This window comes from Rutidosis leptorrhynchoides, chromosome 5, assembly GCF_046630445.1.
Source record: "Rutidosis leptorrhynchoides isolate AG116_Rl617_1_P2 chromosome 5, CSIRO_AGI_Rlap_v1, whole genome shotgun sequence".
Classification (NCBI taxonomy): domain Eukaryota; kingdom Viridiplantae; phylum Streptophyta; class Magnoliopsida; order Asterales; family Asteraceae; genus Rutidosis; species Rutidosis leptorrhynchoides.
The window spans coordinates 367,935,540-367,954,900 of record NC_092337.1 but is presented as its reverse complement, the minus strand read 5'-3'; positions in this window follow the sequence as shown (position 1 = coordinate 367,954,900).

The window sequence follows — 19,361 nt, the reverse complement described above, 5'->3', positions numbered from 1 at the left end:
AGCCACTTCCAAACCATTTGGAATACGCTTATTTACATGGTGAATCTGAATTACCTGTAATAATATCGTCTTCTCTTACTGAAAATGAGAAATCACAACTCATTTCTGTGTTGAAAGCTCATAAACCAGCCATTGCATGGAAGATTCATGATATTAAAGGAATAAGTCCTTTGTATTGCACACATAAAATCCTTATGGAAGAAGGTCATAAAACGTATGTGCAACGCCAATGAAGACTAAATCCTAATATGCAAGATGTAGTTAAGAAAGAGATTATTAAACTGCTGGATGCAGGTCTAATTTATCCAATCTCTGATAGTCCATGGGTAAGCCCAGTTCAATGCGTGCCTAAGAAGGGTGGCATGACTGTCATTACAAATGAAAAAAATGAGCTTATTCCTACTAGGACTGTAACAGGATGGCTTGTGTGTATTGATTATAGAAAATTAAATGACACCACCAGAAAAAGATCATTTTCCTTTACCTTTCATTGATCAAATGTTGGAAAGATTAGCCGAAAATAGTTACTATTGTTTTCTAGATGGATTTTCTGGATATTTTCAAATTCCAATAGCACCCGAAGATCAAGAGAAAACCACATTCACGTGCCCTTATGGTACTTTTGCTTACAAACGCATGCCATTTGGACTTTGCAACGCCCCTGCAACCTTTCAAAGGTGTATGATGGCGATTTTTCACGACATGATAGAAGAATGCATGGAAGTTTTCATGGATGACTTTTCAGTCTTCGGTGATACATTTGAATCATGTCTAGTTAATCTGGAACGAATGCTTATTAGATGCGAACAATCAAATCTAGTTCTTAATTGGGAGAAATGCCATTTCATGGTTAAGGAAGGCATCGTTCTTGGACATAAAATTTCAAAAGAAGGAATTGAAGTGGATAGAGCTAAAGTAGATGTAATTGCTAAACTTCCACATCCCACCAATGTTAGAGGAGTTAGGAGTTTTCTAGGGCATGCCGGTTTTTACCGACGTTTCATAAAAGATTTTTCTAAAATTGCCACTCCTATGAATAAACTCCTAGAAAAGGATGCTCCATTTATCTTTTCAGATGAATGTATCAAATCTTTTAATATTCTTAAAGAGAAACTCACTAATGCGCCGATCATGATAACACCAAATTGGAATCTACCATTTGAACTAATTTGCGATGCAAGTGATTTTGCAATGGGAGCCGTTTTAGGACAAAGGATTGAAAAACGATTTCAACCTATATATTATGCTAGTAAGACGTTACAAGGAGCACAAACGAACTATACAACTACTGAAAAAGAACTCCTTGCTATTGTCTTTGCTTTTGACAAATTTCGATCATATCTCGTTCTAGCAAAAACGGTGGTCTATACCGACCATTCTGCTCTTAGATACCTATTTTCGAAACAAGATGCTAAACAAGATTAATCCGTTGGATCTTACTCTTACAAGAGTTTGATATTGAAATCCGAGATAAAAGAGGAGCAGAAAATCTCGCCGCTGATCATCTTTCTCGTCTTGAAAATCCTGAGTTAGAAGTTCTAAATGAATCGGCCATACAAGACAACTTTCCTGATGAATATCTATTGAAGATAGATTATAAAGAAATTCCATGGTTTGCAGACTATGCAAACTATTTAGTTTGTGGATTCCTTGAAAAAGGATTATCGTACCAAAAACGAAAGAAATTCTTCAGTGATATAAAACACTATTTTTGGGAAGATCCACATCTGTTTAAAAGTTGTCCCGATGGAATAATACGCCGATGTGTATTTGGAGATGAAGCTAGTAAAATATTAAACCATTGTCACACAGGACCAACAGGAGGGCATTATGGGCCTCAACTAACAGCAAGAAAAGTTTATGATGCTGGATTCTATTGGCCTACAATTTACAAAGACGCACACCTTCTTTGCAAATCCTGTGATGCATGTCAAAGGGCCGGAAAAATAAGTCAACGTGATGAAATGCCACAAAATGTCATCCAAGTATGTGAAGTATTTGACATTTGGGGTATTGACTTTATGGGTTCATTTCCAAAATCTCATAATAATCTATATATACTCGTAGCCATTGATTATGTATCTAAATGGGCGGAAGCACAAGCTCTCCCAACTAACGATGCACGAGTTGTAGTCAACTTTTTAAAACGTCTTTTTGCAAGGTTTGGAACACCGAAAGCTTTAATAAGTGATCGGGGTACTCATTTCTGTAATAATCAACTTGAGAAAGTTCTTAAAAGATATGGAGTAACTCATAAAATCTTCACCGCATATCATCCACAAACAAGTGGACAAGTTGAAAATACCAACCGAGCTTTAAAACGTATTCTAGAGAAAACCGTAGGATCAAATCCGAAGGAATGGTCCATTAAATTGGAGGATGCACTCTGGGCTTTTAGAACAGCCTACAAAACTCCAATTGGAACCACACCTTTTAGACTTGTTTATGGAAAAGCATGTCATCTTCCAGTAGAAATTGAACACAAAGCATTTTGGGCTTTGAAGACATGTAATCTTGATTTACATGAAGCCGGACGTCTACGGTTAAGTCAACTAAACGAATTAGAAGAATTAAGACATGAAGCATACGAAAATTCGTTAATCTATAAAGAAAGAACGAAGAAATGGGATGATAAAAGAATCAGAAGTTCAAAAGAATTTAAAGAAGGAGACAGAGTTCTTCTTTTCAATTCACGATTCAAGCTATTTCCTGGAAAATTAAAATCAAGATGGCCTGGACCATTCATAGTCAAAAGAGTTTTCCCATACGGAACAATAGAATTAATAAATTCAAATGGGATTGAATTTAAAGTTAATGGTCACAGAGTTAAACATTACATAGATAGTCCGATGGAAGTCGACAACGAAGTTAATCACAATTTCGACACCACAGCTAACTAAGTGTGGGGAGAATCAAGTCTTTAAAGGATAATATGTATTTCTGTTAGAGTTAGATTGTTTGTTTTCGTGTATTTTTCGAAAATGGACCTGAATGGTCTTTCCCTAGCAGACCCTAAAGAACTAGTCTTCTCCCCCCCATTCTGAATTTTTATTTTTTTTTAGGTTTTTATAAAATGAAGACTGCCTGTGAACTAAACCGTGGTCTAATGCTACACGCTTTGATTACTAAACGTAATAATGACACACTACCGAGTGAAATAGTATCAGTAATCAGAGAAAGAATGGACGGAGTTAGAAAAGAATCCAGATGCGAAGATAATAAGTTACAATTTGGTAAAGGAAAATCAAAATCCGCAGCAAAAAGAAGAGCACGACACCTAGAAAGATGTCACAAATGCGGAAAATGGTCACATGGAGGTAAATGTTCAAATAATCAAACCTATTCAAACACCGAATTTGTTACTTTATGCAGAGACGGACCGTTCATATGTTTAGAAGAAAAGACGCTGAATGCTCGAGGTTACGCCTATGTAGCTATGGAAAACCAATTAAACCGACTATCTTATGAATGGGATAGATCATATAACTAAGAAATCTATTTCACAGGTATGTTTGTACAGTTTTTATTTTTTTTATTTTTATTTTTAACCTTTTGATAATAAACGCTAATTTGTTCGCTATAAAGTATTAAATTGGTATTGAATAAAATTAGGTTTGGCGACCGAAATTATTGATAACATTCAAAAATTTATTACATCACTGCGAAATTTAACGTTTATTCTTAAGGTATAAATATCTTTAATCAATCAACCCAAAATATTTTAAAAATTCGTCATGAGTTAAATTAGGTTTTGGAACCGAAATTACTTTACCAAAAAGAGGGGCGCATATTTTTGATAATATTTGATTGATTAAAGTGGGATAAAAAGCCAAAAAGATTTTTAATTTTATTTTTACCATGTTTTTAAAATTAATATATAAATCTTAAATTAATATTGTAAACTTTGTAAAAACAATATATTTAAAATTGTAAATATTTAAAAAAATTAATATAAGTTTGGTGTGAATTTATAATATGAATTTTTAATTTTATGCATTTCAAATTTTAAGTTTGGTGTGAATTTTTAATATTAATTTTGAATTTTATATTTAAATTGTGTGAATTTTAAAAAAAAAATTTACTTTATCTCATTAAGTTATAAATATGATTTTTAAATTTCGTCGTAAGTTGAAGACTAGGTCATTGAACCGAAATTGCTTTACCCGAGGGAGGGACGAGAACTTTTATTATCATTATTTTTAATCTTATTGAATTAAAGTATGCCAAAAACATAAAAAAAAAAAACCAAAAATCTTAGCTTTTAAAACAATAGCTACGAAAAGACAAATTTTAAAATTTTGTCGAGGGACGGACTAGGACATCGATCCGAAACGACCTCGTCCTAAATAACAAGGGAAACAAAATTTTAAAATTAATTACTTAATTGTTTTAATTAGTATAAGATATATATAAAAAAAAAAACAAACTCCGCGACTCGCGGAGTTTGGAGGTTTAATCCCCGCGAGTCGCGGGAGGACTAAAAATCAGAAAAAAATAAAAACGAAGAACAGCTCAGTCCACACCACAAACTAAAAAAAAAACTGCCGAAAATACTGCGAAAATACACCCCCAAAATCACAATTTTTAACCGTTAATCATCAAATCTTTTACTAAAATCATGTTGAGAAGGATGCTATCAAGGAATTACTCAAGAAAAACGGTAAATTTCTACACCTAAACACCATTTAATCCGAAAATTAGTGTTCTTGAGTAATTTTTTCCCCAATTTAATTTTGATGCTTTTTAGTGTAATTATGTTTAAATTGTTTATGTATTATGTTTGTATAACCTAGATTGATGCTATTTAACATGATTAGAAGCCTTAAACTTCAAATTTTGTGTAATCTAGGGTTTGTGTTCTTGAGCAATTTGGGGCTTTTTGATATAAACAGGTTATGGCCGATTTTTGCCATGAATTGTTGCTAAATTAAGTAGTGTAACATCTCTAGGTAGTTAAATGATCCAAACTTTGAGCCTAAACATGATTTTGAGAATTAAAGTGGACTTTTTCAAGTCTAAAATTCATGAACTTGATTTTTGAGAGATAATGCCATTTGAAACTTGTTTAATTGCTAGTAATGATTATTTTGACATGTTATTTGAGTTGAATGCTTATGAACTTGGCGAACATTTTCGTATATGCTTATTTGAAAAAGTGTAGATTTGATGAAAATATGAAAATGAGCTTAAGTTTGATATAAATTGATCATGTCATTGTAATTATTTTGATTGATGATTTTGCTGACACTAATGCATATTTGGATGCACAAAAAATTGTGTTTGATGTGTTTTGCAGACTGAAAGGGGTGAATCTTCATCCCAAGCTCGCAATGCTCCTGCTGATAATGCGGAACAAAAGGAGGTGGATAACTACTACAAGCAAGATATACCTCATCCAGTCATGACATTTTCTGATATGCACTTGGAAGATTTGCACCCGAACCTGAGATTTGACAGACTTTGGATAGATTATCCAAAATATCAAAGGGGTTTGCATACTCTTCATTCCAAAGTTGTTGAGGTACCTAGGGTCATAGAATGGGGACCCTTAGAAGCTGTAGAATTGGCCGGGCCAATTAGGGAATTACTTGTACAGAGGTATGGTAATTCTACTTTTAACGACTGGGTACGTTTATTCACCATGCGTAGACCTGTATATAAAGTATGGTGTGAAGAATTGTTGTGTAGTATAGAATTAAATGATCGGGTAGCTAGTTTAATCGATCGATCTTTTATTAGATTTTTGTTAGGAGGTTCGATGCGCCACATGTCTTTACTAGACATGGCTCAGGCTTTACGTATATATACGCCTGAGGAGTTAGCATCTGCCGATTGTAGAGGGTTGATACTAAATGGTAGAAAGATAGATGAAAATTTTGATACACATGGTGTATGGAGTCAAATGACAAGCCATCACCGATTCAAAGGGGAAAATTACTCTTATTTGGATATAGATAGAGCTGAATTAAGAGTAATTCATAGGTTTTTAGCTAATTCGATTACACAAAGAGGTAAGAACAAGGAAAAGGTAAATGAACAGGATTTGTTTTACCATATGTGTATTCGAGACCCACAAAGCGCTGTAAGTATACCTTATTGTGTGGGTTATTATTTATCAGCTATGGTTAGGGGGATGAGACCGCATAGCATAATAGGAGGTGGTATTTTTATTACTTTAATTGCTGAATATCTCGGTGTGGATATAAGTCGGGGGGGATTATTAGTCGAAGAACCAGAACCCCGCGATACTATAGGTTTAAATGTATACCATGGTGCGAAAGTTTTGAAGAGGCGAAATAACGTCGCAGTACAATACCATGGTAGACATCCACAGGTTGAGAGAAACCAACAGCAAGGTAATGTAGGAGGGGGAAATGAAATGCAAGAAATGCAAAGGTTTATAGCTTCACAGGAGTACGAAAATGCTAGACAGAGAGCATTTGAAGGTTGGCAAGTTCATCAAAACCAAATCATAGCTCATTGCCAACATATAGGTAGAAACTATATTCCTACACCAAAACCCATATTCCCTCCCTGATCTATAGAGATGCAACCACCGTATCCTACGTATAACCCAGCCGAAGCATTCTATAGCACCTATGGTTATGCCTGGAACCCCTATTGGTATCAGTATCATCCCTAGTCTACTTAGTTTTATTTATTTTGTAATTTGTAATGTTGATACGTTTAATACTTATGTTAATATTGTAATAGTTTTTATAATTTTCTAACTTTTATTCTTAGATTTTAATAATTTTTGAATGTGGGGTAAAATACCAAACTTCAAAAATATGTATATATGTTTGCAGTTTATCTTATGTACACAACAGGGTAAAACAACGCATTTTCAAAGACTGGCATTAAGTTCAACAAAAGCAACTAATTTTGACGACAAGATGCAAAATATATGTGAAATAACAACAAGACGGAATGAACAAATGATGTGCACCATTTATCATTCAGCAAACAAACGCCAATATATTTGGAAACTTTGGTAAAAATTTAATCATTTTCACACAAATCACCCTCAATAATTTAAATTGTTACTGATTTCTTGCAAATGAGGGCATTGTAAGATCTTAAGTGTGGGAACGGGTTAAATTCTTTCGGATTTTAAAATTTTTATCTTAAACACTGGGTTACCATTAAAAATACTAGTAAAGCAGTAGTTGTATTAGAATCTAGTGCTCTCTGATAATAAAGAACAGCCCTAGTCTTATATACTGACTGCCCAATTCTAGTAAAATTTTTCAAAATTTTCAATTAAATGAACTCAAAATCATGTTTATACATATTTATGAACGATAAAACTAGGTTTTAACACCGAAATTATTGTAACCTCGGAAAGAACATAAATTGAGAAACGAACCAAAATGTTAAAATTCATTCAAAATGGAATAGAGGACAATAAAAAGGAAAATAAAAGCCAAGTGTGGGAAAATTCTCCAAGTTATTCAAAACATATATCACATATTTTTGTACAAATAACTGAAAATAATTTTTCTTTGGACTAAACTAAAAAGTTTTACCCGATTTACTGTAAGAAAGATGGATCTACACGATGAATCAATTCCATCATTAAAAGGAAGTAAAGTCTTCCGAAAAAGAAACGCGCTTCTTGATTTAGGTCAAGAAGTTGTCGTCCAGACCAGCTGTAGGTTGACGAAAAATCTAGAAAAGTCATCACTAAAATCAGCAGGAAATCCACGGACCTCAGCATTAAACAGGGTCGCCAAATGGTCAGATTTATCCTAACCATGAGAAGGATTTATCTCGTACAATGGGGGGGGGGCACCATGCAAATTAGCTTGATAAGACTAATGAATCAGATCCCCAGAAAGGATAATCTCCTTAAAGATCAAAAATCAGCTTTTAAGACTGATATTACTCAATCCTTGAGATTGACGTTAAAGATTGAGAATTACAAACTCATGGAATTCAATGATATCTAAACTCGAGCTTGAACGAGAAAATATTTTGATCAAAATTACAAACCGATTTGTTTTCTGAAAACCCTATTTTCAATGCGTTCATTACCATTGAACGTAAAATCCTAGGAATTCACCTGGAATTCATTAGGTCACCTGAACCAAATCGGGTGTCAACCGTAAGAACGGTGGTTGCATAGTGGTCAAAGACAGGACCTTGTGCCAGACCGAAAAATCATAAGGGTGAGCTTTACTAGTGCTCCTACCAAGGATAGTAATTGCGTCCGACACGTTATAGACCATAATTAAAAGCATGTCAGGGGACATTGTCTTAACAGTTGCTTGTTCAACGCTTTCCTTTACAACCGGACGGTAGTTTATCGAAAGGTAATATACGGGACAAGTAAACTGGATGTGTTGCTTTCCAAATACAAGGTTAGCAAGTGGGTGACACAAAACCATAAGTTTTGAGCTAAAATTTTCAAATCTGAAACCCACCAAACCCACAAAAATATTTTGCAAACACCGGTAAAGGGTTATTCCGGAAAACTTATCTAGGGTAAAAACTAGATTTAATTTTCAAAAGATCAAATGTTTTCATAAAGATCCAATTTCCTTAATGGATCTAAATTTTTATAGTCATGTGGGACTGTAAACCATATCGTTACTACCATTGTTCATACCGCCGTATAGAAATCACTGATGTACAAAGTGTGAAGAATAAAGAAGTGATTCTAGTATTTCAAGACGATATTGCTTGAGGACAAGCAAGGCTCAAGTGTGGGAATATTTGATAATGCTAAAAACGAACATATATTTCATAGCATTATTCCTCAAGAAAGACAAGCTTTTAGTTGCAATTGTTCTATTTAAAAGTGATATTCGTTTAAATAATAAAAGGTGAAGACAAAAGACAGATTCGACGAATTGAAGACGCAAACGACCAAAAAGCTCAAAAGTACAAAAGACAATCAAAGAAGTTCCAATTATTGATAAGAAACGTCTCGAAATTACAAGAGTACAAGATTCAAAATGCAAAGTACAAGATATTAAATTGTACGCAAGGACGTTCGAAAATCCGGAACCGGGACATGAGTCAACTCTCAACGCTCGACGCAACGGACTAAAAATTACAAGTCAAGAAAGACTTGTAAATATAATATAATATTTAAATAATTCTTATAATTATTTATATATTATATAAATTGTAACAGCCCGAGTACAACCCGTAGTGGATATTGTCCGCTTTGCCCCGATGCACGGTGGCTCACGGTTTTGTTTCTCGGGACTCACCCTCAAAACGCGTCCACTAGAGGAGGTATCCACACCCTTTATAAGGGGTGTTTCGTTCTCCTCCCCCACCGATGTGGGAAGAGTTCTCACACTCTCCCCCACTCAGGACACTGCGTCCCCGCAGTGCACATCGATGCGGGCCCCAGCTCTGATACCATCTTGTAACAGCCCGAGTACAACCCGTAGTGGATATTGTCCGCTTTGCCCCGACGCACGGTGGCTCACGGTTTTGTTTCTCTGGACTCACCCTCAAAACGCGTCCACTAGAGGAGGTATCCACACCCTTTAAGGGGTGTTTCGTTCTCCTCCCCCACCGATGTGGGATGAGTTCTCACACTCTCCCCCACTCAGGACACTGCGTCCCCGCAGTGCACATCGATGCGGGCCCCAGCTCTGATACCATCTTGTAACAGCCCGAGTACAACCCGTAGTGGATATTGTCCGCTTTGCCCCGACGCACGGTGGCTCACGGTTTTGTTTCTCGGGACTCACCCTCAAAACGCGTCCACTAGAGGAGGTATCCACACCCTTTATAAGGGGTGTTTCGTTCTCCTCCCCCACCGATGTGGGAAGAGTTCTCACACTCTCCCCCACTCAGGACACTGCGTCCCCGCAGTGCACATCGATGCGGGCCCCAGCTCTAATACCATCTTGTAACAGCCCGAGTACAACCCGTAGTGGATATTGTCCGCTTTGCCCCGACGCACGGTGGCTCACGGTTTTGTTTCTCTGGACTCACCCTCAAAACGCGTCCACTAGAGGAGGTATCCACACCCTTTAAGGGGTGTTTCGTTCTCCTCCCCCACCGATGTGGGATGAGTTCTCACATAAATAAATAAAAACCGTCGGCAAGAAAGACTCCAAATTGTGTGAGCTGTATTTACAAACTCCGCGACTCGCGGAGTTTGAAGGCAAAAAGGGCCGCTAGTCGCGGAGCCCCAAATTCTGCAATTCCCTATAAAGCCAACCGAATTCTGATCATTTTGAATCCAACATATATCCATCCATCTCTCTATCTATATCGTAATATTTATATTTATAATTTATATTTTAATTTTAATTATAATTCTAATAATAAGGGTATGTTAGCAAATGTTGTAAGGGTGTAAGTCGAAATTCTGTCCGTGTAACGCTACGCTATTTTTAATCATTGTAAGTTATGTTCAACCTTTTTAATTTAATGTCTCGTAGCTAAGTTATTATTATGCTTATTTAATCCGAAGTAATCATGATGTTGGACTAATTACTAAAATTGGGTAATTGGGCTTTGTACCATAATTGGGGTTTGGACAAAAGAACGATACTTGTGGAAATTAGACTATGGGCTATTAATGGGCTTTATATTTGTTTAACTAAATGATAGGTTGTTAATGTTAATATAAAGATTTACAATTGGGCGTCCCTATAAATTACCATATACACTCGATCGGACACGATGGGCGGGGTATTTATATGTATGAATAATCGTTCATTTAACCGGACACGGGAATGGATTAATAGCCACTAGAATAATTAAAACAGGGGTGAAATTATGTAAAAGGACACTTGGCATAATTGATTACAAAATATTAAAACCTTGGGTTACACTCAGTCGACATCCTGGTGTAATTATTAAACAAAGTATTAAAATCTTGTTATAGTTTAAGTCCCCAATTAGTTGGAATATTTAACTTCGGGTATAAGGATAATTTGACGAGGATACTCGCACTTTATATTTATGACTGATGGACTGTTATGGATAAAAACCAGACGGACATATTAAATAATCCAGGACAAAGGACAATTAACCCATGGGCATAAAACTAAAATCAACACGTCAAACTTCATGATTACGGAAGTTTAAATAAGCATAATTAATTTATTTCATATTTTATTTCCTTTATTTTATATTGCACTTCTAATTATCGCATTTTTATTGTTATTGTATTTAATTGCATTTTTAATTATCGTACTTTTTAATTATCGCAAGTTTATTTTATCGCACTTTTATTATTCGCAATTTCATTATCGTTATTTACTTTACGCTTTAATTTAAGTCTTGTATTTATTTTTAATATTTTACATTTGGTTTTAACTGCGACTAAAGTTTTAAAATCGACAAACCGGTCATTAAACGGTAAAAACCCCCCTTTATAATAATAATATTACTTATATATATATTTGTATTTTTATAAAAGTAAACTAATATAGCGTTAAGCTTTGTTTAAAGATTTTCCCTGTGGAACGAACCGGACTTACTAAAAACTACACTACTGTACGATTAGGTACACTGCCTATAAGTATTGCAGCAAGGTTTAAGTATATCCATTCTCTAAATAAATAAATATCTTGTGTAAAATTGTATCGTATTTAATAGTATTTCCTGCTAAAATTAATAGCTATTTTATATACACCTCGCGACACATCACCTGGATAAAGGATAGTAGTTGGTTTAAGCTAAAGTCCTAATTGCGGAAAGGTAAATAAAGTGGGAGGATGTCCGGAGTGTGCAGATCAAGGAAATGTTGACTAAGATATTAGTTTGGGCTATGGAAAGGTAATTATGTTGATATTAAAGCTTATGATTGCAATGGTGTAGATCTGGTTGGATGAGCCAATTACACAGACCTACTTATCTCTAGACTCTCAGAGTTCTCGTTGAGTAGCGAAAATTATGTCACGTGGTTGAGTAATTGAAACGTGACTATACCTCAGAGGTTACCCTTAGTAAAGCACTAGGTTTATAAGTGAGTTGAGTTCTAATCCCAGCCCTCGTTATCAGTTTGGTTAACCGAATAACAACGTGCCGTGTTGATTGAACACTGATCACAAACGGAAGGAGTCCGTCGGGTTAAGTTGACAAAATCTTAAATGAAAACTAACAACTATTTCATCATACTAATGAGATCAACCCAAGACAAACATTATACAACATTAAAGTTGATACACTGAAAGTAAAGTAGATAGAAACCTAGCAGGTACCTAGACAGTGGATATGACTTAATTCTAGGGCAACAATCAAACAAGAACATGCAATATGTTTGGATCATACAGTCAGGGCACTAGCTAGATCTTAACAGCTCCTAATAGGTCTCTTTGTAACAGTCAATAGGCATACTAGGTCATTCATGTCTCAATTCCTAAGTTCTGTGTCCTAAAAGCGCATTAAATGCCTCTTCGGAACTCCGGCCATACCGAGTTTATAGAATCTTCAGATACAGTATAACCAGAGGTCTTAATCCTATGAAGTAGCTAAGTTCATATAGGTAGACAAGTCCTGATCACAACCTAGGTTCGTCAATCCTTAAGATGCTATCATACAAATCTATCAGACTTCCTAGTTCAGCATAATAACGATAACCGTACTAAATTAACATAATTGCGCTAACCCAAACTTCTATCATGGCAACATACAGATTAATTAAGCTATCATGGCAATATCGGAACGCATTATTAAACATAAAAGGTAAGAATACATGTTTAATACAAAAGACAAGCGTTTCGGATAAAAACCTGAAAAGGCTGAAGAAATCTGCCCGAGATCACAGGGACTCGCCGGGATATCCTCTGGAAAATAAAAGCTAAGCTAGCTAATACTAAAAACTAACCTAAAACTTGAAAATATAAAATGAATTGTAAATTGAGTGGGTGTTGAAATGGATGGAGAAGGCCCTATAAATAGACTTGGATTTTTGCCTGCAAACGGCTGGCAGGCCGTTTGGCAGGCCGTTTGCACAGGCCGTTTGCCAAGCCAGCCCGTTTGTAGGAGCCGTTTGCATGACCCGTTTGGCAGGCCGTTTTTGAGCCAGGCAAGCCGTTTGGCAGGCCGTTTGGCTTGCCTGGTCAGCTGGATTTCCTGGATCTTAACTTGTTTTCTTGTCTTTCAACGTTTTTGCTCTAGATTATTTTAGCTCCGTTTTACTTAATTCTATTTTCATCGCCCTTGTAATTACTTAATCTACAAAATCAACCGACAAAGCGATTATTTTTGCGATAAATTTTGGAACTTTATGGGTTTTAGGGCCCAATATCGGGGGGTAAAAACGTGACTTTTTGGCCGATATCAAATACCCCACACTTACCTTTGCTTGTCCTTAAGCAAATAGTGGGAATATAAGGATATTTCTAATAGATTCTCCCTCGTCTATCCTCAGATCTTTTATTATGCTTTCATCAGAAGTCGTCACATTTTTCGAAAGTATTAGAAAAAGTTTTGAACTTCGATGGTTTTAGTCGCTAGGTTTCAATCGCGTCCATAGTGAAAAAGGCATACTTTTCAACTCTCAGATGTAGAGTATACATGACCAGGCTTCTTACTAACGGATCACTCATATCACTCAAGTGTTTAGGGTGCCCTAATCTAGTTATATTATTGCTCAGAAGCCAGTCGTGTAACATTTCTCATCATAGGCTTGGTAAAGCATCGATATCTCTGCCGGTTAGGTAAGGACGACACTGATCTTCTTCCTAGGCACTTTTTCAAGAGGAAGACGGGTTATAGGGTTTGGAAATTTTTATGGATGGATAAAGGTATTCAGATCTTTTGATTTTCAGAGAGAATTGATAGATTTTGATTCTTCAGAGTATCCTTTTTTGGATAGGGAACGACTTAAATTCCATAAGAGTTTTCCTCGGAAGATGCGGATTTTGCTAAGACTTTGTCTAGAATTTTCTCGGCTCTTTCGGTAATTCTTCTCTGGGCAACTTCTCGGGTTTTTTCCTTTGCCTTTATTTATAGAGACTTTGCTCTCTCTCTCTCTCTCTCTCTCTCTCTCTCTCTCTCTCTCTCTCTCTCTCTCTCTCTCTCTCTCTCTTTTTTCGGCATACCCTTTCTTCATAACTTTTGTCTTTCGTTCCTGGTGCCCAGAGAGGAAGTGATAATTCACCGAAAATAGGTCTTTGACCTATCAAAAACAATCAAGGGTTCGGAATCTTTCAACAAGTACTTTTGAAGTGAATTTGATCGATCTATCTCTTCATCAATCTTTGGATCTTTTTGATAATGGAAAGGGAATGAAGGTGAATGGGTAGTGAATTTTGGGAGTGAATATAGGGGTGAATATTTCTGATTCATCAACTCTTTGTGTGAGATGGTCAGTTTAAATTGCGTGGAGTAGAAACAGAAACGGATGGCTTTTTGTCTTCTCTATTCAGAACGATTTCGGAAGGAGCATCGCACCTACACCACGTATGGCGCTTTCTAACCATTGGCCTTGAAACGAATGTCAAAACCAAGTTCTAACTTGAACCGTACATCGGCATGCTCATCAATTGAATTGACAAAGTACTGCTGATTTGATGGATCGTACAGATAATTTGGGTCCAATAGTCCTCACTTTTTTGGGAGTAGGGGTCGTGCTTGGTCATACGTAGCCTTTTACATATTTTATCGAAAGAAATCTTTTAACGTAAACCATGAGTTTTTAGCTTAATCGTTCCGTTCTAGTAAATGTTTCGAAAACTGATTTCTAGCAATTTTATAGAATCTTTTGGGTAAAAACCAGGTAAGAATTTTTCGAAGATACCTAAATATTCCTTGCTAGTCACTTTTTAGACAAATAAATTTTTCAAAACTTTGGCATTTTTACGGTTACTTTTCCTTAAACCTTTACCCAATACCCCACAGAGGAACATTGTTCCTAATGTTCTCTGAAATAGAATATTTTAGTATTTAATAAATTAAGGATACTGCCTCTAGAATCTCTGAGTTTGGTGCAAGGATGACCCCACACTTAGAAATTTTAGTGCGTGATAATTGAAAGAGATTTGAGCAAAGATTACTTCCCTACAGCTAGGTTACTCTCCTAGTGTTGTGCTTTCTACGGTCAGGGTCTCCTAATGCTGGAAAGGACCACTCTCTTCGATAAAATTCTGCATGAAGAACAAAAAGAGAAAGGCATCATTTCCACTATATATAACTTTTTCATACAATGCTTTAAAAAGATAAAATCAAAATTAACTAAAGTAAAGTAGTCTACGGAATACTATCCTGGCCAATGTGTAGAGCGGTGTCTGTGAAGTATCCGAAGAGATCATCGTCTTCCTCAAGGATTAGAAAATACTCTAATGGTTGCCCTACATCCAATTCGGGGCTCAGAAGCGTGTCTAGACAATGGTCCGATGGCAACTCCAGGTGTGATAAGCTCAGAAATGGCTCTTCCTCGGGAATGTTCCCGGTAATCTCAAAAACCTGAGCCATGGGTGGCGCTACTGAGATGGGCATTGTTACTAAGTGGTAGCCCTCTGGTAGCTCATGAATAGGGATTGTCTCCACGACTGGGAGAGATGAAACGGCTAGCACAGGTGGTGTGATGGGAGCAGCATGAGTCGGAACGGCGGCTAAGGCGACTGAACGGACTGAGACCGGAGTGGAGTACCTGGGGGTAGCTTGTCGTGTCGGAGGGACACGGCGTGCTAGCCTGAACGAAGACAGGCCCAGTGTACCCCTGGCATTCCTTCACGATGAAGGTACACTCTGAAAGCTCGGTAAAGTCACTGCTGGTCTCTAAGTACTGCCCAAGTAACATCTGGATCGTTCAAGGTGGCTCCATAATGAATCACAGTATGCGGCTCCTGTGTCTTTCGTAACTCTGAAAACTCAGCTGGTCTCGATGCTAAACATCGGGAGCGTCGCACTGGAGGGGCTGTTGGTGCCGTACTAGTGTCCTCCTCAACACTCTCAAGGATCATACGTCTTGGACCTAACTGTCCTGTGGATGGCCTAAACTGATCAGCACTACTTCCTGAAGAATAAACTCGGTGAGTCCTCCTCCTGCGAACTGGAATGCAATAAGAAGCTCCTGAACTTGGCATTTTGTCTGAATAAATTCAACAAACTTGTAAACACTAAGCGCAAGTATGGCGCTTAGGGTTAGTGCACAGAGATAGTATATTTGTAGACTGAAAATAAGTTTGAAAATAAAATAAATAAATAAATAAAAAGGATAAGCAAGGGGTGCCTCCCAAGAGTGCTTTGTTTATCAAGTCGTTAGAGCTCGACTTTTCCTGCCAGATCTTCAAAATGGGTCGAAGGAGAAGAGGTGCTCCTCCGTTTCATGGTCTTCTAGATAAGCCTTTAACAGGTGGCCGTTGACTTTGAAGTTGCCAGTGGGTCCTTCCAATTCCACGGCTCCGTGTGGAAAAGCATGAATAACTTTGTATGGGCCACTCCATCTTGATCTGAATTTTTCAGTGAACTTTTTGAATCGGGAATTAAAGAGTAGAACTTTATCTCCAGGAGCGAATTTTGTAGGAATCAATTTTGCATCATGTGTCAGCTTTTTTCGTTCCTTGTAGATATATGATGTCTCGTAAGCTTGGTCTCTTAATTTAGCGAGTTCATTCATTTGCATTTTTCGATGTCTAGCGGTTACTGAAGGATTGAGGTTACAGGTTTTCAGTACCCAGAGAGCTTTATACTCTAGTTCCAGTGGAAGATGACAAGCTTTTCCATAGATCATTCGGTAGGGTGTAGTTCCTAGAGGATTCTTGTAAGCAGTCCGGAATGCCCACAGAGCATCATCTAGTTTCTCGGCCCATTTATTCCCATGATGGCCGACGGTACATTCTAGAATTCTTTTGAGTGCTCTGTTAGTGACCTATGCTTGTCCATTTGTCTGCGGATGATAGGCATTGGATATTTTGTGGGTAACTCCGTATTGTTGCATCACTTTTATAAACTGGGTGATACAAAAGTGTGTGCCTCTATCACTTATTATAGCACGGGGAGCTCCGAATCGGCAGAAGAGTCTCTTCAGGAAGTTGGTGACGAATTTGGCATCATTAGTTGGAAATGCTTGGGCTTCGACCCATCTGGAGACGTAATCTACTGCTACGAGGACATATTCTTTCCCATTAGACTTAGGGAATGGCCCCATAAAGTCTAATCCCCATATATCGAACACCTCACAAGCTTGGATATTTGTCCGAGGCATCTCATTCTTCATAGAGATAATACCTTGCCTTTGGCATGCGTCGCAACGCTTTACAAGCTCTTGCACATCTCGAAATATAGACGGCCAATAAAATGCTGATTCGTAGACTTTTCTTGCGGTTAAGTTTGCTTCATGATGACCTCCTATTGGTCCATGGTGACATTGGTGAAGAATCCCTGCCGCTTGTTTCTCATCTACGCACCTCCTGATTATCTGATCAGGGCAAATTCTAAACAGGTAAAGGTCTTCCCAGTAGTAGTACTTGGCATCCCTGAAGAACTTCCTTCTTCGTGATGTGCTCATCCCTTTTTGTACTACTTCAACAACTAAGTAGTTGGCTATGTCAGCATACCAAGGGGTATCAGTAAATTGCGATCCTATGTTAGCTTCTCCTTTGCTCATAAGCTGTTCTTCCAGAAATTTGTCTCTGATATCTTGTTCAGCAAGTTGTTCCATTGATGGGTTCTCCAAACGACTGAGATGGTCTGCTGCAACGTTCTCTGCTCCTTTCTTATCTTTGATCTCAATATCGAATTCTTGTAGTAGTAAGATCCATCGTAGGAGTCTTGGTTTAGCGTCTTGCTTAGTGAATAGATATTTAAGGGCTGAGTGATCTGAGTAAACCGTAGTTTTGGATAGGGTGAGATAGGAATGGAATTTGTCGAAGGCGAAAACTATAGCTAGCAGCTCCTTTTCCGTGGTGGTATAATTCTCTTGAGCTCCGGTCAAAGTTTTGCTGCGTAATATATTGGATGAAAGTGCTTATCTGTCCGTTGTCCTAGTACAGATCCAACTGTGAAGTCACTTGCATCACACATGATTTCAAATGGTAAACTCCAATCATGAGCAATCATGATGGGCGCACGTGTGAGCTGTTCCTTCAGATAGTTGAATGCTTTTCTGCATTCTTCATTGAAGACAAACGGAACTTCCTTTCCTAGGATATGAGTGAGAGGTCGAGTGACCTTTGAAAAATCTTTAGTGAAACGTCAGTAAAAACCGGCGTGTCCAAGGAAACTCCTTACCGCTTTGACAGTGGTAGGTTCTGGAAGTTTAGTAATGGTCTCAATCTTAGCCTTATCAAATTCTATTCCTGCTTTTGAAATCTTATGTCCTAAAACTATACCTTCTTTAACCATGAAGTGACATTTTTCCCAATTTAGAACTAAATCCGAATCTTCACACCGGGTGAGCATCTTGTCAAGGTTAGAATGGCACAAATCAAAGGTACTACCAAAGACTGAGAAGTCATCCATGAAGACTTCCATATAACGTTCAATCATGTCGTGGAATATTGCTATCATGCATCGCTGAAACGTAGCTGGTGCATTGCATAACCCAAAGGGCATGCGGCGATAGGCGAATGTTCCATAAGAACAGGTGAAGGTTGTCTTTTCTTGGTCCTTTGGATTGAAAGGAAATTGAAAGTAGCAGGAAAAACCGTCAGGGAAACAATAGAACTCATTTCCTGATAGACGTTCCAACATTTGATCGATGAAAGGTAATGGGAAATGATCCTTCCAGGTTGCATCGTTAAGTTTACGATAATCTATGCAGACCCTCCAACCGATGACCTCCCGTGTTGGAATAAGTTCATTATTCTCATTTTGGATTACATTCATTCCTCCTTTCTTAGGTACAACTTGAACAGGACTGACCCATGGCGAATCGAAAATGAGATAGATCAGACCGGCGTCCAGAAGTTTGATTACTTCTTTCTTAACAACTTCTTGAATCATAGGATCTACCCTTCTTTGCCTCTGAACTGATGGTCTAAAATCATCTTCCATGAAGATCTTGTGGGTGCAATAGTTGGGACTGATTCCTTTTATGTCGGAAATCTTCCAAGCAATTGCTTTCTTATGTGATTTCAGAACTTGAATCAATTTCACCTTCTCATGTGGCGTGAGGTCTTTCGAGATGATAACAGGGAGTTGCGATTCTCCTTCTAAGAATGCATACTCCAGATGTGCGGGTAGCTTTTTCAATTCTAATTCCGGAGGTTCCTCGATAGATGGCTTCATTCTAGCTATTTCTGCTCTGTCTAACGAGTCATACTTCTCTTGGAATTCTGATTCTTCCTCCTTAATATCAGTAACTGATGCTATCTGTTCTTTGGTTATGGAAATTGTCCTTCTTAAAGCTTCTTCTTCAGAACGACTTCTTTAGTTTTGAAGATTGGTTCAGGATTCTCCACACAGTCTTCTTTTGACTGGGGTTCCTGAAG